We start from the raw sequence: 23,640 nt of genomic DNA on the forward strand, positions 1-23,640 counted from the left end.
GCAAGAAAGGTAAATACACTGCTGCTTTCCAAACCATTGCCTGGAAAGTACCAGTGTGGCAAATCTGCAAGTTCTACTATTTAAACATGGATATAGGTGTCCTTTGTAGGACTCCAAAAAGTGTTGTCTAGCAGCAATGGCCACTAATTATCGATGCTAAGGAAGTCACATTGGCAGCTACAATATAGCTCTACATGCAACAGTAGCTTGTGCAAGGGTAATAACACATGGGTTGACAGAATGTATGGCATATGTCCTGATACGTGGAGAGTGGATAGTGCTTAGAAGTATCTTCATACTTTATTATCGCTCACATTAAATATGTCTTATGACTACTGTGGAGGCGTGTCAGGTATGGGAATCATGGGTATGCAAGAATGGGCCTAGGTTCACAGGTGTTGGTTGGCACAGATTTATTAGGTCCGCCCCATGGGAGTGATTAATATTCCTATGTGGGTATAGCACATGCCTATACCTTCCAAACATGAAGAACCCATCTACTGGATATTGTGTAAACCATTGCGGGAAGATGTAGGGACTTATATCAGTGTCATGTAAGCGATTATCATGGATGTACATGTGTACGAATAAGATGGTAACCATACCTCTCAACCTTTCAGAATAAGACAGCTGGACAAAGGCATATTTAAATAAGTACAAATAGGGGCTATGTTAAATATTCCTCTGACAAAGTTAGAGCATTGATAGAATAATGGATAATTCGTTAGTATGAATGTTTTGAGGGTTATTAGTTTTAAAATATTAATGTCTGTCATTATTATCTAACCTCACAGTCCTTAATGACTTGCCACTAATTTACCAGAAAGGCACAATAATAACAAAGAAGGAACAGCATTATAAGTCTAAGTTCGGGACATTTAACCAACATGTGTACAGTTGAGAGGTATGAAAGTAACCCTGTTCTAAATAAATGTACAGAACTAGTGATATCAGGTGGACAGGTGTGAAGAAAGACGGGATGACAAATGACAAAACATGTACAAGTCAAAAGCATGTACCTCGATAAATGTGAATGAATACTTATGCCCTGTGATAGTCAATTTGGAATTTTAATAGTGTCCCTCAGGGTGTTATGCAGTGTCCCCGATACAGTGTCCAGTCTCCCAGACTCGCATGTGAGTTCTGCCACTGACGGACATCGCAAATACCGGCGAACACATAAGGTAGCTGATAGCATAATATGTTTTGATTAGAACCTGTTGGCTTTTGTGAGGAACACAACACTCTTGGCGGGTGTGTCCTGCAAAAGGAATGTAATGGCATCTGGCCTGTGATTTCTTCTTGTGTGTAGTGGTGTAATACAATGATATATCTTGTATCAGAAACAGATACATGTGATAGGAAACAGCATTATCGACTATACTACTACAAGAAAACTCTGGAGGTATGAAAAGCGCTGAAGTAGTCAGTTCAGTATTGACCACAGGTATGTGTTGACATGTCATATGTCACAGCTGTATATATAGTACCTATAGGGCTGTCACCATTACAAATGATGAAGGTGGAAGCTGCTTTGTAGAAATGTCAGACATAGCAGGTCAAACCATACCTACAGCCATGCATACTCCACAAATAGACATATTAGCACACAGCAAAGCTTAGGCCAGGGGTCACGGAGCCTTGGCCAGCGTGTATGAGTAGAGGAAGTGTAGAACAAGGCAAGATGTCTGCTGAGCTATTCAGCAATATCCTGTAGGGGCGTGTAAGACAGCCCCTAAACCGAACTTTGCATGGACAATGTTAGGATATGCAAATTACCCCATTTGTAGGTGAAAGCTATGCAAATGATGTAAATCTGTGATACATGTAACAGTAAGCTGTCCATGAAAGAGTAGAGTTATGTGCAGAAATGTACTCGGATGTTAACCGAGTTACGTTCTGCAAGTAGCTAAACGGAGCAATGTCAGCTGCTAATAAAGGATGAATACAGTTGAAGAAGCATGCCAATGGCCAAATGTAAGGCCAGTGGCATACTTCTCCATTGTAAATTAATAAAACTCTATTTGTCCTCCCCCGATCTCTGGTGTGTAAGTGTAGCACAGTGGCGCAAAAATGTGCTGCGCTTTTAAAACAAGAGAAATATTTAAAATACACATAGACGTTGTAATTATCATTAACAGTTAGTTCGCCATGCAGGTGAATGGCAAGCTGAAGACAAGATGGCTACTGAGTACTGGTTGCTATGTGTGGAAGCACTCTGTCAGAGATGTAACCAAGCATTAGTAGGCAATCCGATGCAATTGAGGCTGAGGATAGTGAATCACAATTTGTCATACCATATGGGCCAAGCCACTACAGTGGAAGAGTAGGTTAAGGGGACTATCAGAGTAGGAGATAAGTGACATCATGAGTGTGTATGTATAATCATGAGTGTGTATGTATAAAACACTGTAATCCTATCGGAGCAATGTGTCACATGTTTGCTGTCAGTTACTCATCAGTGGAAGAGGCATGTTATGATCTATCCTAGGTACAGTCAGGAAACTGACAGTGTACACCATGGATATCACTGAAGTTTCATGCAAACCTGCTGTCAGTGTGTTCCCACCTGTACGCGCCTGTAAGCCCGAATAAGCATGTGTGCGCATGTGTCAGCCTGTGTGCGTGCGTTGAAGAATGAGTAAGCTAGTGTAAGCTTGTTGAAGCCCGTGTAATGTCATGTAAGCCAGTGTACGCATTTGTAAGCATGTATAAATCTATACTACACACATCACACACGTACTGCACACTCTGAAACACATGCTGCCAATACTACACACTTCAGTCAAATGGCACATGGATGGATAATAAATCATCAGAATCAACAGTGCTGTAAACTATACTACATTGATGGTCATAGCTGCAATGCATCATGCCTGCTTACATACACCTAGAAGGATATCACAATTTGTGTTAACTACATTTTAACATTAATACAGTGCTATAAAGCCACCCTGAGCATCAGCACCATGCTAGTCTGTTCCTGCATCTATGTTACACACTACAGGTGGTGGCAGAGGTGTCATCATATGCACAGGGTATGGAGTTTCCTTTCCAGAGCCTGTCATTGAGCCATCCAAGCAACATGTAAGTACATGTGTGTGTAAGGGACAACAGTGTTTGCATGGCCCAATGTTGATGCAATGTGTGTGTGTATGTGTTAGCCCTAGCTGTTTGTTTCATGTGTGTGTCTGCATGTACACAGTTTCAGCATGTCTCATGCATATACAGGAGGCTGTACAGATCACCATTACTGGCCATGGACACCCCTGCATGTATTCAGCAATATTCCAGTCCTGCACCTGTCAATGTATACACATACATTCTTGGGATCTGTATCACAACCTGTGGATAAACGGGAGTCAGTAATGTTAACCTGATTTGCATAGTAGTGTCAGGTAATACATAGTCATATGAGCCGTACTCATCCTCCAAAGTAACAACCACTGCTGACTGTTGCTGAGATGTGCACATGACCGTTTAAAGGTGCTGTCATTGTTGTCAATGTCCCTTGTAATACCCAGGAACAGAATAACTGGTCACTACACAACTATAACCCAGGATCACTACAGCACACAGTATGTGCACTATCACAGAGCTATAGCAGATTTACATACATTAAAGGTGTTCACATACAGATAATGCAGCACATTCAATATTGCTAATATCCACATACATATCAATATCTATCTACATTACATATATAGAAATAGAAATACACACACACACACTTGGCAGGGTTGTGATCAGAACACAGACCTAACTACCTTATCACACTACAGCATTACGCATGTACAGAACGCGGTACCGTAATTACTAGATCACAGCATTCAAACAGGCATACGTCCAGCTTGCTGGCATCCGCATCAAAGGCAAAGATGCCGTACGGATGCTACGGAGAGTGAATAGTGTAAAACCAATGTACTGTTGTCATGCAGTGGGAAACATTCACACACACACGTGGCAGGATTGGGATTAGAACACAGACCTAACTACTTTATCACACTACAGCACTACGCATTTACAGAATGCACTACCAAGAGTATTGAGCACAGCACTCCCAGTGGCATACTTCTAGGTGGGTGACATCATCTTTAAAGGCAAAGACACCGATAGGGAATGTATGTGGTGTGAGGCATCTAAAAGCAGTACCGTGTCCCCAGGCAGCTGGTAACACACACACACACACACACACACACGCACACACACACACACACACACTTGGCAGAGCTGGGAGTCGAACATACACCTAACTACCTTATCAAACTACAGCAATACGCATTTACAGAATGCACTACCGAGATTACTGAACACAGCACTCCCAGAGGCATACTTCTAGGTGGGTGACATCATCCTTAAAGGCAAAGACGCCAATAGGGAATGTATGTGGTGTGAGGCATCTAAAAGCAGTACCGTGTCCCCAGGCAGCTGGTAACACACACACTTGGCAAAGCTGGGAGTCGAACATACACCTAACTACCTTATCACACTACAGCAATACGCATCTACAGAACGTGCTATCAAGATTACTGAACACAGTACTCCCAGAGGCATACTTCTAGGTGGGTGACATCATCCTTAAAGCCAAAGACGCCAATAGGGAATGTATGTGGTGTGAGGCATCTAAAACCATTACCGTGTCCCCAGGCAGCTGGTAACACACACACGCACACACACACACTTGGCAGAGCTGGGAGTCAAACATACACCTAACTAAATTATCACACTACAGCAATACGCATTTACAGAACGCGCTACTGAGATTACTGAACACTGCACTCCCAGAGACATACTTCTAGGTGGGTGACATCATCCTTAAAGGCAAAGACGCCGATAGGAAATTTATGTGGTGTGAGGCATCTAAAAGCATTACCGTGTCCCCAGGCAGCTGGTAACACACACACACACACACACACACACACACACACACACACACACACACACACACACACACACACACACACACACACACACACACACACACACACACTTGGCAGAGCTGGGAGTCGAACATACACCTAACTACCTTATCACACTACAGCAATATGCATTTACAGAATGCGCTACCGAGATTACTGAACACAGCACTCCCAGAGGCATACTTCTAGGTGGGTGACATCATCCTTAAAGGCAAAGATGCCGACAGGGAATGTATGTGGTGTGAGGCATCTAAAAGCATTACTGTGTCCCCAGGCAGCTGGTAACACACACACGCACACACACTTTGCAGAGCTGGGAGTCGAACATACACCTAACTACCTTATCACACTACAGCAATACGCATTTACAGAACGCGCTACCGAAATTACTGAACACAGACCTCCTAGAGGCATACTTCTAGGTGGGTGACATCATCCTTAAAGGCAAAGATGCCGATAGGGAATGTATGTGGTGTGAGGCATCTAAAAGCATTACCGTGTCCCCAGGCAGCTGCTAACACACACACATTTGGCAGAGCTGGGAGTCGAACATACACCTAACTACCTTATCACACAACAGCAATACTCATTTACAGAACGTGCTACTGAGATTACTGAACACAGCACTCCCAGAGGCATACTTCTAGGTGGGTGACATCTTCCGCAATGGCAAGGACACCGATAGGGAATGTATAGAGAGTGAGCAGTCTGAAAGCATATTACTGTTCCAAGGTAGACGTCGACAAACACATGGCAGTGGTGTGATCGGGGCAACTAAATATCTACGAAGCACCACAACAACACTACATAGATACAGGACGCGCCACAGACAGTACACCCTACAAGACAGTCAGCCAGTGTGTTCAATGTAGGCATCCAGCGTGACGTTGTAAATGGACATCTGTTGCCTGGATGTCTACCATCGTTATATAGGATGTCAATGGCCACAGAGGCACAAGGTGTCACTGGCCATGCCCACACACTTAGTATTACACGTCTGTTTGGAATGAACTGCGTGTCCATCTACACAACGGCGTACAGGGCATGCTTACACACTTAGCAGTTGCAAAGGGCCGTCTTGCATGCACACGGATTCAAAACACATAAGGGCACAGTTTGGAATGTACTGTGTGTCCAACTACACAATGGCATACTGGGCATGCTCACACACTTAGCAGTTGCAAAGGGCCATCTTGCATGCACACGGATACTAAACATGGAAGGGCACAGTATGGTATTACTGTCCCCACGTACATGACGGCCACTCACATGTATTGACCAGTACACACTCAGGAGCCATCACAGATGTCTCAGGTGCAGATCACAGAGGTGCACACCGCAGTCTAGAATGTAACCCTCAGACGCCACCATGTCATTGGACCAGCAATGCATCAACACAACGCCATGTGACGCATGACCAGTGGACTGTACATAGGTGTACAGCAACCGTGCAGACTACACATGTACCAACAGGGTTTCATCATGTGTTATGCATTGCAATGATACCACTGTACATAACCAGGTTGGCTCTACACATAACAGGGTCTTACACAGCTGTGACAGATGACTGTCACTGTACACCAATGAACACACATGTTCAGATATGTCATACATGTAATTGCAGTGGATATGTGCATGGACCACACACACAACACATATGTACATAGCATAGCTTTTGCTGTCCTCCATGCAGACAAGTGGCTACAGCAATCATATGCATGCAAATGGGAGGTGGGTCCATGGCTGTTGAATGCCAACAGTACATGAGGTAGCAATGTTGACTGAGTACACATTCCCTCTGTACTAGTTACCCATGACACCCATCATATCATACAACAGTCCATGTGTTATGTATGTCAACACACATGTCCACCAATTGCAATGCATACAAACATGGCTACATGACAGGCATGTAGTATCAACACACATGTACAAACTGTAGTGTGCATGCAGCTGCCATGCATGTGCAGTAGCTGATGTAAGTAATTCATCTGTGCCGAACTACAACATGCAGTTGCAATGCAGCCCCATCATTGACACCTGTATATGGTGACATACTGACAGTACGGTAGGATGTACATTAGGTATGGATGGATGTGTGTATGTAAAGTGGTAATCCACCTGTGTAGATGGATGTTCACTGGGTACAGCTCACAGGTGTGTCACACACCATCATACCATTACATGTGCAAACAGTACTCTATGTTACTTTTACCTGATGGTGAAGACATAATACCTACACAGCGGTCAGGTGTTACTGACTGTACATCACTCGACACCTGTAACACTTACATCCTCCTGTGTGCATATAGCAGCACAATTGCCGGACATAGCATTGGTACACATAATGTGGCCAATACTGCTGCATGTCTGTCAGATGTATCATCACATAGCAGGTGTATCATTCACAGTACTGCCATGTGTGTTAGCATGTGTGACCATATATGCCATATATGGTGGGGAATACATCCCAATTGTGACACACCCCTGTACACTGTTGTAGACATCTGTACGTACTACAGTATGGAAAGCATGACGTAGACAGGTGTGGTTTGTGTATCACACACATCAGCTATCAGTATGTGTATAACAGTTGTGGTCTCCACAGTGTGTGTGCATGTGTGTGTGTGTGTGTGTGTGCGTGTGTGTGCGTGTGTGTGTGTGTGTGCGTGTGTGTGTGTGTGTGTGTGTGTGTGTGTGTGTATGGCTGTCTGGCGCATGGAGTGTGATTGTATGCTACTATACGGAACACACAGGATCCCAACCCCTCATGGTGATGCAGTCAACTACCCTGTTGATGTCATCGGTCTCAGCCGTACTGGCTACCTGTACATGTCCCTTCTCTGGGTCACGTTGTGTGGGTTCACAGTACTGTAAGGGGATGACCACATAGGCAAGTGTCCTCACCTCAACACTATGGGGTGTGCATTATAGTGTTGTCGACCTGGTGAGTGTGGGCATGTTCCTGTACTGTGACAGGGCATTACTGCTACACAGTGAGGCCTCATGCTATCAAGTGGCCTCTAACATTATCATTGTCCAGACCACTGTGTACATCCCCTGCACCATGTCAACATACCTGTGATGTGATCTGGTATGCATGTCACATCTCTAACCACTGTAGCCTATTACATGGCACACAGGCTGCTGGATCAGTATATGTGTGGACATCTGTGGCATGTTAGACTTTCCAGCTGTCTGGTTGAGGCTACGTATAGCATGCTGAGATTGCCATACGTGCCTGTGAGTACTCCACAGTTACACATGGGAGACAGCAAACACTGCTACCTGTAGACACATGCAAGTAGACCATAAGGAGGGAATCTGGGCATCATTACCAACATGCTGTTACTGTTGTTACCGAGACACATACTGTGAACATATAACAATGCATGCTACACCTGTACTACATGGTTGTGCACATATAACAATGCATGCTACACATGTACTTCATGGTATGTCTGATGCGTGTCAACAGTACACAACCAATGTAAAATACACATCTCTCACCATGCTTACACAACTAACGTAATATACACATCCCTCACTAGTCGTACACAACTAATGTAATATACACATCTCATTATTCTGTTCACCCTGTGCATCAGACCATTTGAGCATGTCCCTGCACCGATGGTGTGGATGACAGGGATGCAGCACAGGCTTCATCATATGCATTGGGTGATATTGTGTGCCAGGGTCGTAGGCTCCACCAATGGGTGACATCATGTGTGTGGGTAAGGGCCGGTGATATTAATGGACATGTCTGTTCAGTATGCATGTGGGTGTTGTGGTGCCCTACAGATGTGTTTGCTGTGTGTGTGTGTATATGTGTGCACACAGTTTTGCCTTTTGTGAGGCCTACACAGGGGTATTATTGAAAGCTCCAGATTGTACAGACCAGGTTGTACAGCTCACTGTGTTCAGCCACGGCCACGTGACCTATGCCTGCCAGGGGTTGCACGGGCACTACCAGGCAGAGGTACAGATTGGCTACTGTCCGACTACACATGTCCACTGGAACTGTGTCCCCACTGGGAACTTCCAGGGCCACGTCCACGTGGCCTGCTGTGTCCTGGTGTGGACAGCTGCACTGCTACTGCTACCGGCACTATGGGAGCGGGCATGTAAGGTGGCATGCTCACGTCGACCTGCACTAGGTGGTGTAGCTGACCTTCATCCATGTGGCCTACGCCTCACTCCTACCAGATGTTCCAGCACAGACAGCTCACGCTCGTGGATTGCCATGCCACGGTCAAGGATTCCGACCATGTCACCCAATCGCCTGTCCAGAACATCAGCAATCTGCTGTTGAGCATTTGCCAATTCCTGGATGTTGTCATTTAGGGTATGGATAGCAGCCTTCTGCAGCCTCTGCCCTTCTCTGTTCTGCCATTCAGCATGTGCCTGTGCTGCCATTACAGTCTGGAATATGCGTCTGGTGATACCAGCTGCTGCACTCTGTCCTGCAGGTGCATGTCTGCCAGAGGTCCTCCTACGAGCAGCACCGGCCACATGCCTGTGTGGCACATCTGCAGACATTACACTGACAACATGGTGTGGAGACACACCTTCTGTAGCCATCACACATTCCTGTTCCATGCTAACAGACGGTGACTGTCCTTCCTCTATGGCGACTGGTGATGCAGTATGTGTTGGCAACAGGACTGTGTCTGGGGAAGAGGGGGGCATAGTAGGGATGGCAACCATTGGCACAGATTCAGCCCCTGACAACCCTGCCTGTACCTCATGCATATGTTCATCACTGCTATTATCTGTGGGGACACTAACATCAGTTGGACCGCAGGAAGGTAATGCACCTCCATCACCTGTGAATGCAAAGAAAGACTCTAAATTACAATAGACACAGACACACACACACACAGACACACAGACACACACACACACACACACACACACACACACACACACACACACACACACACACACACACACACACACACACACACACACACACACACACAGACACACACACACACAGACACACACACACACAGACACACATACACAGACACACAGACACAGACACACAGACACACACACACAGGCACAAACACATGCAGACACACACCATGCATGTGATTTGACAGATGGCATGCAGCATGCCTGTGATACAGTTGATGGCATGCAGCTCAGACATTAATAGTGTTAGTAAGCATACCCCTTGGGGTGCACAATACAGCAAGCAGGTGTCATATCAATAGCCATGCAATTCACACAATCATGGTAGTATGCATGCATCCCCATGATACACCATGTGGACCAGAACAGGATAACAGTACACATGGCTGACGTGACCTTGACATGTAATCTGCTGAAGTCTGCATTAACATGCATACATGTCTGACCCAATGGTGTCCTGACACGTACAGCGTCATAATGGCCATCACATTGCGGTGTTGTCTGTATGCCCTACAGATAGAATGCATGTGTAGCAAATGTGCATGTGCATGGAAGGGTAGTGTGAGCCATCTACATTGCTCTACAGTGTGAAGTACAGACACTGTGCCATTGCATGGCATCATGAGGCATCTATATTGCTATGCAGGGCATAATGTATACACATTGCATAGCCATAACTGCATGCATACCCATGACATAACTGTGGATTGTAACCCACAATGCTGAGGTGTGTACACACCAAACCATGCTGTGTCATGTGACAGGTCACTGGAGGACCTACAGATGACACCCCTGCACAACAACTACAGAGTCTTAGCTGCCTGGCAACCATGTCCAAGCATAGAGGACTTGTCAATTCACCATGTCCAACATGACATTGCTGTACCACACACATGAGGTGCACAGCTAATGGTGATGTCCTACAGCAGCAAGGGAAATGTACAGTATCTGTGGCCTGATGTGGTGTTAATGTCTGTGGAAGCTGTAGAGGTGACTAATGTCTTGCTCTGACACAGGCGTGATGTTCAACACATCTTATATGACAGACGTCAGTGACACCTCCACTGGCTGTGCACAGGCTGTTAGGATGTCCAGTGTACCACATCAACTGTATAATCGGTCAACTAAGGCTATAATTGGACCATGTATGGACAATGTGAAACAGGGTGTATACACATCACATCTACTGTGTGACTACATATCTCTGGCCATCCCCCATGGCTATGAGAGCATGTGTTGGACAAATGTGTGTGATGGCCATCTATCACACATGTCTGTGTTGTCCCATATGACATACACCTATAGATGTCAGATATGTCACCATCCACAGGGCTATGCAGACAACAGGTTGTATGTGGGGTATGGGTTATGGGATAGTGTGACATTATTGCAGCCAATACACTACGTGTCTGGGACATGTCAGATGGCACATCACAATGTGTGCACCCACTGCATGGGCATATAACACAATGGTGACTCCTGTGGGCTGCCCATATCACAGCTCACTGTGTGGTACTGTTTGCGTACCACACGTGTTGTTCCAATGTATAGTACATATGCCTCCATTTTAGAACACCTCCACTGTTGTATGCACAGCTGACCACACATGCAGCGATGACAAATACTCTGGTTTCATGTCGGTGTATCATTTCATTTGTATATATTGCACATGGGTGGCCTGTGTGAATGATGGGTGATGCGACCTGTATATCATGAATGGAACGAACATCAAGTGTACAAGTATTAACTGGCCACATGGCAAATAGATCTATGCTTTTACATGCCTGATACTGATGACAATCTCACCTGCAATGGACTCAAGTCTGTGCGGCAAGCCAGAGGTACCTGTATAGGAGTGACACAGCAGTATGAACATTATCCATGACTGTATGACAGCCACAGGGTGCACTGTATATGTTAAAACATACATTTGTACAATAGCATATAGTATGCACATGTGTGCATGCACAGGGTAGCATACTGTAGTATGCAGCATGTGTGTCCACATACCATGCATATGTTGTTTCATTACATAATGTACAGTGACACATGCACGTAAATGGGATATAGTAGCCATATGTGCAGTACTGACTTACCAGGAAACTCCAGGCTCATTGGTTGGGAGACACCCACCTCCACGATGGCAGATAGTGTTTGTGGATGCTGTTCTGAAGGTGTCCCCAGACTGGCCAGTAACTCCTCAGTGTGTGTGAGTGGGAGCTGAGTTGGTGGCCCACCACCTGTTCCACCTTGTTCCCTGGTGATTGCAGTGACACGCTGTTTTGCATGCCGTATCAGGTCCATGCAGTGTCTGGGCACCTGCTGGTAGTGGCCACCCACATCGTTCACCCTCCTGCGCAGATCCTGCCACAGGTTGTCCTGCTGCTGGGCATGCTGTGGCACATGGCTGAACAACACCTCATAGTTCTCATGGAGGTATGGGATGAGGACATCATCCTCCTGGCGGCTGTACCCTGGAAGGCGTGTATGAGGCATTATCTGTAAGACATAGTGATGGTAACAGGTCACAGTTTCAGAGATGTACAGAGATACAGCTGCACATACATTTCTATGACATATAGTATATCTGCACAGTTATCTTTGCAAATCACCATGACACTGACATGACTGACATGTTTGTGTCACACACATGTAACACCCGTTATGCATTGGATATCATCACCGTATATGTGTGTCACCTCATTAGAGTGTTCATACTCCATGTGAATGCTGTTTTGATGTGGGCATGTCTGTTTGCCTGCACTGGTCTTTTTACCTATCTGCACATGCCTGGATGTGTCCACGGTATTGCTGTTGACCTTGATGCTGTGTATATGTCACATATCAACATAGACACAGCCTTAATGGACTTGAGCAGTGACAATACACACATACACATGGAAACCTGTACATGCATGTGTTTTGTCATATACATCTACACAGCACTGTACAGCTGTTCAACATCCTGCCATAGATCGCCTGTGTGGCACATGTGATAGACATGGGACAATGGCTAGTCAGACGTCATTTGCAGGGATGGTTATCAACCATAGCATGTACGGGTAAGGTTTCCTAACTGTAAATGACAGCCATTATGCCACTGCGAGGTGCATCAGTGCCACATTACTGATCCAGACAGTTGATACTACATCTACCATGTGGTTATCACACCATGTATGACTGGGATGACATGTGCAGCTTTGATGGACAGGGTTGCATGGTATAGCGGGAGTATGTCACATGTATGGTACAGGGATCTGAGCAGCATGTGGCGATCCTAGAATTAGTATGGTGGCTGTCCATGTCATATGTCTTTCAGATCAGGTTATGGACATGTAGCACGTCCATCATCATGGTGCAGCAAATGTCTTTTTGCAAGGTAGACAGCATGTTGCATAGTGAAGGTGAGGATTGTGAAGGCTGGTATCACCCATCCAAGCATGGCCATTACCCCTTACAGGTGATATGTGATCCAATATTGGTCACCCTGGTGCTGTATATGCCTGTCCAATGATCTCCATACTCATGGATGGCACCCTGTCATGACATGGGTACCTCGTATGACTACCTACGGGGCCTGGAGACATCACCAGGTCAGGGAGGTGTACTGCACAGCACCATCCCTTACACAGTGTCCATAATGTTGACCACAGTCTAGGTGGTAGTTAATGGGTACAGGGATGTTCAGCTAGCAGTGACAATGCTGATATCATCCATCAGACTGTGCACATATGTCACATACCTCACCCACACAGCCCATTCTGTATGTTGTTCACAACACTGACATAGCTATTGCTCATAGGTCATGGCCATTCACATCCTTACATACACAGATGCCTGACATTTGTCTGTGTGGTATGGGCTACAATGAGGGTGGAGTACAACACATTAACCCTGTTCTACTGTAGCTGGCACTGGTGTGATATGCACATGTCACTCTGGCATCTTTTGTAGTTGTGAGTCTGTCAACAGGCCACTGGTGGAACACTCCTGTGACATACAAAGGTATTTGTAATCAAACATCCATACTGTCTTGTACATCTGTACTGCTAACATCTACAGTGATAATGGTTCATGGACATGCACACCATACTCAGCAGGGTTATAGTGCGGTGCCACCCATTATGACTGTCGTCACCACTTGTGGGTTGATATTATCCAACACCCTATCTGTATTATGTTCATGCTAAGCACTTGTTCAGAACTTGTGAGCATGTCATGAGCTACTGATATCTATAGCACCCATTCCACACCATTTCCCACAGGTACACTGGCTGTCCTAAAATTTCCAGCTTGCTTACGGTACAACAGCTGTTGTACACTCGTAACTCACGTATCCTGTGAGACATGGTTGTATATACAGGCATGTCCAACTGTCACGTACCACTGCTATTGCCTGTCTATATGATGGATATGTCGTACATGTGGCAATATAGCAATTGTCTCATGTACACATTAAATGCTCGCCTCCCAACATATGACACTACAGCCTGTGGGGGATGCACGTATGCAGCTGCTGGGGGTAATGCTGTCACCAACCCTGACTGCACCTGACAGTCATGTTGGGATGTGTAACATTTGCAACACACCCCACACATCACATAGTCTCACATGATCTCCACCACAGGCCACACATATGGGGACAACTTGCGCAGTACCTCTCCATACTCTGTGTAGGCACCAGAGGCAGCCCCCATCATGGAACACAACATCACCAATTTATAGCCCAGAGACTCATGTGCCCATCACATACAGCCAATAGGGTGTTATAACATACACAACACACCAGTCATAGGTGACTCTGTAGGTGGTCACACTGCAGTTCCACACAGTAGGCTACACAAGGCGATAGTTGCTTACATCTTGCTATCAGGTAACTGGTTCTGCAACATAACCTATGCACCCATGCCGCACCTCACCAGGTACGATGTGACTGAGATGCCACTTCACAGACTACGTGTGCAGGGACATGCAATAGCTCACCAGTCTTGTAGCCCTGAAGGTGTGGGCCAAGCCCTGGGGAGCATTATGCATTCATCCGGACCTGATATCACTGTACAACGACTGACTGTGTCACTTCAACAGTTGCGTATGCTTCTGCTGTCATTCCACAGGCATCTGGTATCTGTCAGCTTTGACTGACCTGGTCAAACACAATGCTTTGGCGCAGATGACCTGCACCTGTCAGCCCTGGGAGTTCAGATCACACGTGAGGCTCTTGCTGCTTCTATACTGCCTGCCTTGCACAGTTTCCAATAACAGTCACCAGCGGAACAGGAACTGGCAAGCAAGACATGGGGTCATGTGACACAATGCTTGCATCTTCCTGTGTGACGCACGCAGGCAAGGCACACCTTATAATGCACCACTCCAATATCTCTGCAGTGACTGGGACCTGCCTCTAGGCTCTGCAGAGCACACCTGCAATGACAGGTTATAGACAGACAATACCTTTCAGGCACATACCTGTACCGGCACACCCACAGCTGAGGTGTTCCCATATCCCACTATGTTGTACACACATCCTGGCTAGTTACTTAGCACAATGCATCAGAGGTTCTCCGTGTGCAACTAACTGTGTCCGGAACCACTGTACACATTGTAACCAGCTACAGATTCAACAACACACCCCACGGTTACCAGACCTCATTTGTTGGTGTACTGGACAGTAGGGCTCAGACAGCTACTACTGATGTGTGACTGACACTACCCCACACTTAACTGGGATAGCCACTCATGTACCGACACATCTGAGAGTCATAACCTCCACTCCACCGGATCAACACATACACACCACCTCCAAGACCAACATTATCATTGACATGAACACTACCAACATGTGACTGGTGTTCCACACCTGGAGTCATCCCCTCATTGGTGGATTCTGAACATATGCTAATTACCCTTGTTAGCCACATCCCAGCACCACACCCTTCACGGCATACACAGTACATGAGTACTACAACACCTACTACAGACATCTTATGACAGCGGTTGATGACGTCATGACACCCGTGCAGATGGACAATGCACATACAAATGCTGAAACATACTCCAGTGCCCTTCATTAGCACGTACACGACTGCATGGATCATGCTATTCCACACAGAGCCATGATGGTACACACCAGATAACAGACGTCACTCTGGTGGTCATGTTCCATGGACATAATGTACAACAACAGGTGGAGGCTGTTGCACAGTGCTGTACAATCCTATGGGTGGGGTAGCTCACTGGTCAGCCTCGGTAGGGCCACGGGATCCCTCATCACATACTCCATGACTAGCCATGTAAACATTACTGCGACACATTCCGGGGTGTACCACAAGGCATTATGGTGGTATGTCAGTAGTCAGTGGCAATACCCACATCTGCTCTCACATACAACAGTCACTCAGGAATATTACAGACCCAGGTGATGTAAGCAACATGCTGGTGGATGGATTCAATGTTAACATTACACCCTTACACTTACTACAGGGCCACAATCCATGCAGGAGCATTGCTGTGTCCCTGTGGTCACACCAACACAGTACTAAGCTGCACTTTATATGTCCTGGGACACTGGCCCCATGTCACCTTCCAAAGTCCCAGGCTGTGATGTCCACAAACCTCTGAACGACATGTCTCCCCACTAGGCCACCATATTCAGTAATAGCCTTGTATCAGACATTGTGGCCCCTGAATGGCACACAGCAACAGTTATCACACTCCACACAGGTGGCGCCACAATGCATGTGTGGGACTATAGTCCTACACACCTGTCTGGACTGTTCTGCATGGCTATGGGGCACATCATCATGGACGTCATTCATAGAGACATTTTTGGGCTCTGGTCCTGTGATGCCACCCGGGTTGGACTTGTTAGGGCCAGAGCATGGCCCCTACACCTGGTGGATTCCTTTCATACAGTTGCCAGGGTAGTTGATAACGGTATGGGGGTCCACACATCGTACATTGTCCTCTCATTGCCCTAAAGCACCGTTCTCCATTCTAGTATTGACAACATATACATCCACCTGCACATCGTACCCTATGTCTCAGGATGTTATGCTATATGGCTCATGGACAGGACACATACAATGAGGGTAGAATACCATAGTACCTACTGCATTTCAGTTACACTTGGCATGCCACAGTCCTCAGTCATAGGGCCCCTCATGTTCAGTATATGCTTCCCTGAGGTACAGGCTAGCACAGAGGGACTTTCCCTGCCTAGCTTTATAAACTCCTGCATACAAAGCACCATCATTGATCCACCAGCTGATACTGACTCTATCCATATGGGTGTCACTGTGACAGATACCTGATATGAATATCATGGCCTCAAGCTGCATGAACATCACATTTGCATTACACCATTCACCCACTGACTATCACATAGGCGGTAGTCCCCTACATACATGTCACATTGTACATGTTCGTAGTACACACATATGTCGCACCCACTCCTGTGGTTACCATATTGCCACTGTGGCATGGATATCCTTCTGCGTGGCCACACTTATCTGTACTGGGTGTGTAGCTGGTACATAGGCACCCATTGTACCTCTGAACCCAGGACTTCTACACACATTCAGGGATACACCACCCCATTTAGGGTGTACCTTACACAACAGCTACAGCTTTACACACCACAACATTAACACGCCTTAACATTTATTGAGCTCCAACAGTTGAAGTATGTGGCTGAACTACGGACACCACGTCTGCACACATTTGTATACTACATACTCAGGGGTGACCTCTGCTGAACAGACAGGGCCCATGTCCACAACAGTATTAATGGATATACTCCACATACGCGACATAAGCAAAAGCCATTGTGAGCAACATGCCCATGGATATGTGCACACACGCAACGATGAGTGGGATGTGCTTGAGGGTTACATTCCCAAACCAGACACTCACCATGCTTTGGAACATGAGTCCTATGTAAATCACGCAGCGACAAGCAGTAGCACTGTTCATGTGATACCTCCCCTGGTGGTTGGGGGACACATGTATGCCAGGTATCACTGCAGTGGCTGTACTGTGCAGAGGTGCAGGTAACACATGGCTCTGCTGTGCACAGGACACTACCCTAGAGAGGTGCCAATGGTGTGAACACTGTAGTTGTGCTTACACATACACGTGCCAGACTGCATAGTACCCCACTATGAACCTGTGAAGCTATTACATGTCCTTTGTGCATGGTTACTTTGTAGCCCTTCCATTTAGATTAGCTATCATGCTATTACAATGTCCCGTGCCTACAAGCCATATGTATCCTGTTATTGTACATGCCAATAGACGATACCTTTGGTATGCATGATATGCCTGTTATGCTGTGTAGAATATCTGACATATCTACCTACAATACTATACATTACACATATTTTACATAGTATCCCAGAATGCAACGCATACTTGCACAGCGGGACCACCTTACACATGTCATTGTTGTTATATGCCCATACACATGCCTACTCTGACAGTATATCAACATATACTATCCCCTGCTAAGGCATGTACTTGTTGGACATACCCTACCAGTGATGGCGGGTTGTATGGAATTGTTCTGTTTAAAGCACTCATGTAGCACCCCTTGTGGTGTCTGTGATGTGTACCTTGTGGTCCACTGCTGGACGCACAGTTTCTACAAGTGTACGTATGCTCAGCAAGACATCACTACATAAATACCTTTTCCCACTTTATGCATTGCGAACACTTTTAATTAAGGCAAACCAGGCTATAAATACAGTAAATAATTAATACAAAACATGCTATACATAAACCTACATACCGAGTGTTCTACATACCTTGTTATCATTTCGGACTTCCGTCTCTATCTCTCTCTTTCACACTGCTTATCTCTCTCACACTGCTTAAACAGGTATATGGTATGAGCATACGGTTTGAATGTCTGGCAAGTCATCCTGATATACGTCGATACCTGTAACATGTGGTTTCCTGACGCCAATTGGTGTTCCTGAGTGACTAATTACTTGCACATCAGCTGTGCAGCTACTCCATTTGACAATTATGTGGCAACAGTGGGGTATAATTGAATTCTCCACTTGGATGTAACCCATTTGCCCTACCTTCGAGGAGACGGCCTGTATTGTGTTTTGTTGTGTGTAATTGCAACTGCTATGTGTAGAGACAAGTATACTTTGGATTCATGTCCCCTGTGGATTGTGTGTGACAGCTAGAGTATGTGGTTCAACATGTGGGTGTACCTGTCATCCCAACTGTCTGATAATGGACTATTGCAAACAAAACCTGTAACATCGCTGTTTGTCACATTATACAATGGCTACAATTATGCATGGAGCCTTTAATTGTGTCTCTCACAAGGTATGTTGATGGTTCCGCAGATGTAATTGACTGACTGGATGTTTGTGCTGTTATTACGGTCTGTATTGCTATAGTTTCTAGTGTGGGGGATGTCGGTGGGTGTACGTAGTATATACAGGTTTGTGGGGCTTGCATTTCTACATATTCCATATATATGTGTGTGGGCTCCATCCCTAATTAAAGAGCTATCAGTTAGTAGACTTATGTTACGGGATTTTACATTGGGCCATTGTTAACTGGTTTCTATATAGTATGCAGGTGAGATTGATACTGCCATACCTCCGGAATTGCAGCGATATGTAAAGGGATATGTCTAAATGACAGCTATCCCGTGTATTTCTGTCCCAGATATTTGCAGTCATTGCGGTTGTGTTGGTAACAGAACCTCTTTGCCATGGGTTGCCACCTTTTCATATGGCCATTGTTGGACAATTGCGGGACACACAGTGCTGTTTACAGGCCAACACATAGCCACGGTCAGTACACAGGATAGCACATACTTTTATCCTCAATACATACCGATTGTTGTGGGACTTTGCCTACTTATCATATTGCATGTAACATTTAAATTTCTTACATACAGGCATAACTATTTAATGCAACTATTACATAATATATGGGACATATTAATGTCCTACAATCTCGGACCTTTGCCCTTTGTTATGTTTTATGTCAGGACACACTTGCCAAGGGAGGGGCTGTCCCTCCTAATGTGGGATATGTGGTAACCGTATGCCTACGGCTAGCTATACCCACACCTACCGTAATGATCTACCTCCGAGTTGGCACTAACAGACACACGATGCGGACACACACACACATGATACAGTCACACGGAGATGCAGATGGCACCCTCAACACACACATACACAGACTACGGCACTCTCAAACACAGTTGAACACAGTATCTAAGTGGACCGCAACACCGGCAGCGGTAACTACATGTCCCTTCATATCGTCATATTATTACTCATGGTTGTACTGTTCCAGTACTGTGTTCTTTCGGTCTTTCAGCCTCGTGGTTATGTGTGTCGGTATGTTACACATTCCATAGTTGGCAGTATCCTATTTATTTGTACCTCCAAGGTGTTATGAATGTCGTTGACCTATCTATATATATTTGCAGATATCGTTGAATCCGTATATCACCCTTTCTATCTGTATTATATATATGTATATATGTGTACATATATATATATATCTATATATATATATATATATATATATATATATATATATATATCTATATATATATATATATATATATATATATATATATATATATCTGACAGGGAAAGTGACAGGCAAGCTACACCTTTCATTGCGTACTTGTCGGTGTATACTGTTTCCCGGACGCTGCACGTTTCTGTCTGTACTTGTCACATTACACACCTGCCGTAGGTTAGGGTTACCAGTTGTCCCACTTTGTGAGGGACAGACCTTCTTTGGGCAGTCGTGTCCTGCAAAATATTTGTAAACATGGCAAATGTGCTGAGATTGTAGGACATACTTATTTCCTATAGTTTATGTAATAGTTGCATAAAACAGTTATTCTGTATCTTAACCACCTATATGTTATAGACATAGAATAAGTAAGTAAACATTACAAGAATAAGCATTTATCTAGGCAAAACAGTGAAGTTCTGATTTTCATACTGGCCGGGTGTATGTATCGGCCTGCAGACATCTGACGTATGTCCCACATTGGTCATTTGCAGAGGTGGCAACCCTACCATAGGTACATCTTGGCTAGCAATAGTGTTAGGTGATTCTATACATGATTGCGTGTTCTACTCCTGGCAGTGGTCGTTTTACCCTTCCGAGCAGGTGCTATTAGTACAGGGGTGGATAATGCTGGTTTCACCTGTTCTGGACATCATTGACCGTGATCTGCGCGATATTCGGAGAAGCTTATCCCTGTTTCGTGCATATCCTTATAGTCATATTTAAACATTACTTACCAGCAGTGGGGAACGCATATTCCCGCTAACGTGTGCTAAACATGATCTGATGACCTGCATTCGACATGCATTACTCATGCCTTCGGGATTACGTTACATCCCTTGCAGGATGTGGGACCGGGAACATGCACGACGGTCACTGCATTTAACACATGGATATCTGGGATATGTACACGTGTTATGTCATTTTGTACGTGGAGCATACTATGGCTGTTACTCCATACTGCACTCACATGGCTAAATCAGTTAGATTACATATTGATGAGTCCAGTTAATGGTGTGTCCATGTGATGTTTACTGGATGTGCTCCAGCATTGGGTATGTATATCACAGTGAGCCACACATGATACTGTGCTACACCTTCAAACGACCGTAGGTGGGGCATGCTGGGGTGACAAATACCTGTCATGTGTACAACCTATGGCTTGACACAACATCCATGATTTTATTGTGTGGAGCCCCTCATTAATGCAGCAGGGACTCCGTGATGACTGTGTGCAGAACAGTGCCTACACACATGTGCTCCCGCGATTGCCTCTGCTCCACTAAGCGATAGTTGGTTACTTGATGTTGTGGCGACAGCAGACACTGTTTGCCCCATTTGGTGTATGGCCTCTGACAATTGGCCGTGTACCTAACGATGTACCTGGGAACCTAGACACACAGCACCACCATATGCTGATAGGCACATGTACTGTTCAGGTGTTGACATTCCGTGTTCCATTAGCTGTTGTGTGTACAATGTTTGAGGGTTGCCTATGTAGGATTCACACAGTGGGCCACCTATACATTACAATTTACAGGTGGTCGTGTTTGCGTGCCATCCATTTTACTGTGTGTGCAGGTGGAGAGGTGTGTCAGTCCATAGGGGCCTACACTGTCAGAGCATGTGCTATATGTTCCCTCTTTGCCAAGGCGTAGGCATATTGGGCATGCCTCCATCTGCCTACTGAGGCTGGCACAGTGTGTTCGTGGTCTGAATATCTCTGTCCCTGTGATGGCCTTGGCAATTGCGCTGGGCTATGAGGGCCTTCACCATTTTGTCCCTGCTGCAGCTGTTTCCGCAGGATCATATTATGTAGCATGGCACATACTATGACGATGTGGGCACACATGCCTGGAGAGTACTTCAAGGCTCCACCAGATGTGTCCAAGCATCGGAACCATGATTTCAGCATCCCGAACACACGCTCTATGATGATTCTGGTCTGTGCGTGTGCCTCATTATGGCTTTCTTGCATGGGTGTGTGTGCATTTCTGATGGGAGTCATCATCCAGGGCTCCAGTGCATAGCCAGCATCCCCCACAAGGTGGCCACGTGGGATGTCCCCCCTGACAAATACCTGATACAGCTGTGAGGCATGCCAGATATGGGAGTCATGGTAGCTTCCAGGGCTGCCAGTACACACATACATGATAATGCCCTGGGCATTGCACACGACCTGGCAGTTGATGGAGTAGAATCCCTTGTGGTTTATGTAGTGCCTACCATGCTCACCGGGTGGTGACTTTATTTGTATGTGCGTGCAGTCTATCGCACCCAGTACCTCTGGGTAGTGTGCCACATGATGGAAGTGACACATATTGCTGGCCAACTCCTCCTGAGTTCGGGGGAAGTATATATGCTCATTGGCATGTGGTAACATGGCATCCAGAAACTGGTGTAGTACCCTGAATGCCGATGCCTGTGAGATCCCCATTATATCTCCAGTTGGCCTTTGAAATGTACCTGTGGCTAGTATTCGCAAGCTTACACATGCCTTCGTGTCCACTGGAATGGGTTCCTCTCTGTTGTTTCTGGTTCTCAGGCGTGGCCGTCACAGCTCCACTATTTGCTGTAAGATGTCCCTGTCCACCCTGTAACGCTCTACTATCTCCAGATCATGTAGCCCCTGGTAGGTTACCCTTGGTCTGAACACTCTTCTCCTCCTCCTCCAGGGCCTGCGGTGGTTGTCAGCATCATCCTCCACAACACCGTCAGTCTCTAAAACATGCTGATGAATCACAGCTATGGCAGCTCCCAACATGTACATTTTAAAAGTTCCCCGTGTGTTTACACCTATAGTGCAGTGTTTGGGAAAACACAGGTGTGTGTAGGGTGCTTTCACACTTTATACTATTGTGCTGTAAACACCGATGATGTCATAGGGTGTGTATGTACGATCGTAGCTACAGGGTATCTTTTGCGTTTTCCTACCGGAACTACTATTGTGGTGCCTTTAGTGTTGAATTACATTTGGCTGCCGTGGATTACCTCTTGACCTACCCTTTACATTTCTGCACATTCCACCTACCATTTTCTGGCATGCATCCAGCAGCCTGCTTTCATTTTTACTTTCCTAGACCAGGCTTATCTTGCGTAATGTGTGCTATTGCCGGTCTACTGTCGGTTTGCTTTGCTCTGCTATGACAGATCTCCTATCTTTGCAATCCAATGCTTCTCCTCCTTTCTTTGCATTCTAATGCCTCCCCTATCCTGTTTTGCAGGTTTCTGCGAG

Source organism: Protopterus annectens, chromosome 5.part0, assembly GCF_019279795.1.
Source record: "Protopterus annectens isolate FY-2018-M chromosome 5.part0, PAN1.0, whole genome shotgun sequence".
Lineage (NCBI taxonomy): Eukaryota > Metazoa > Chordata > Ceratodontiformes > Protopteridae > Protopterus > Protopterus annectens.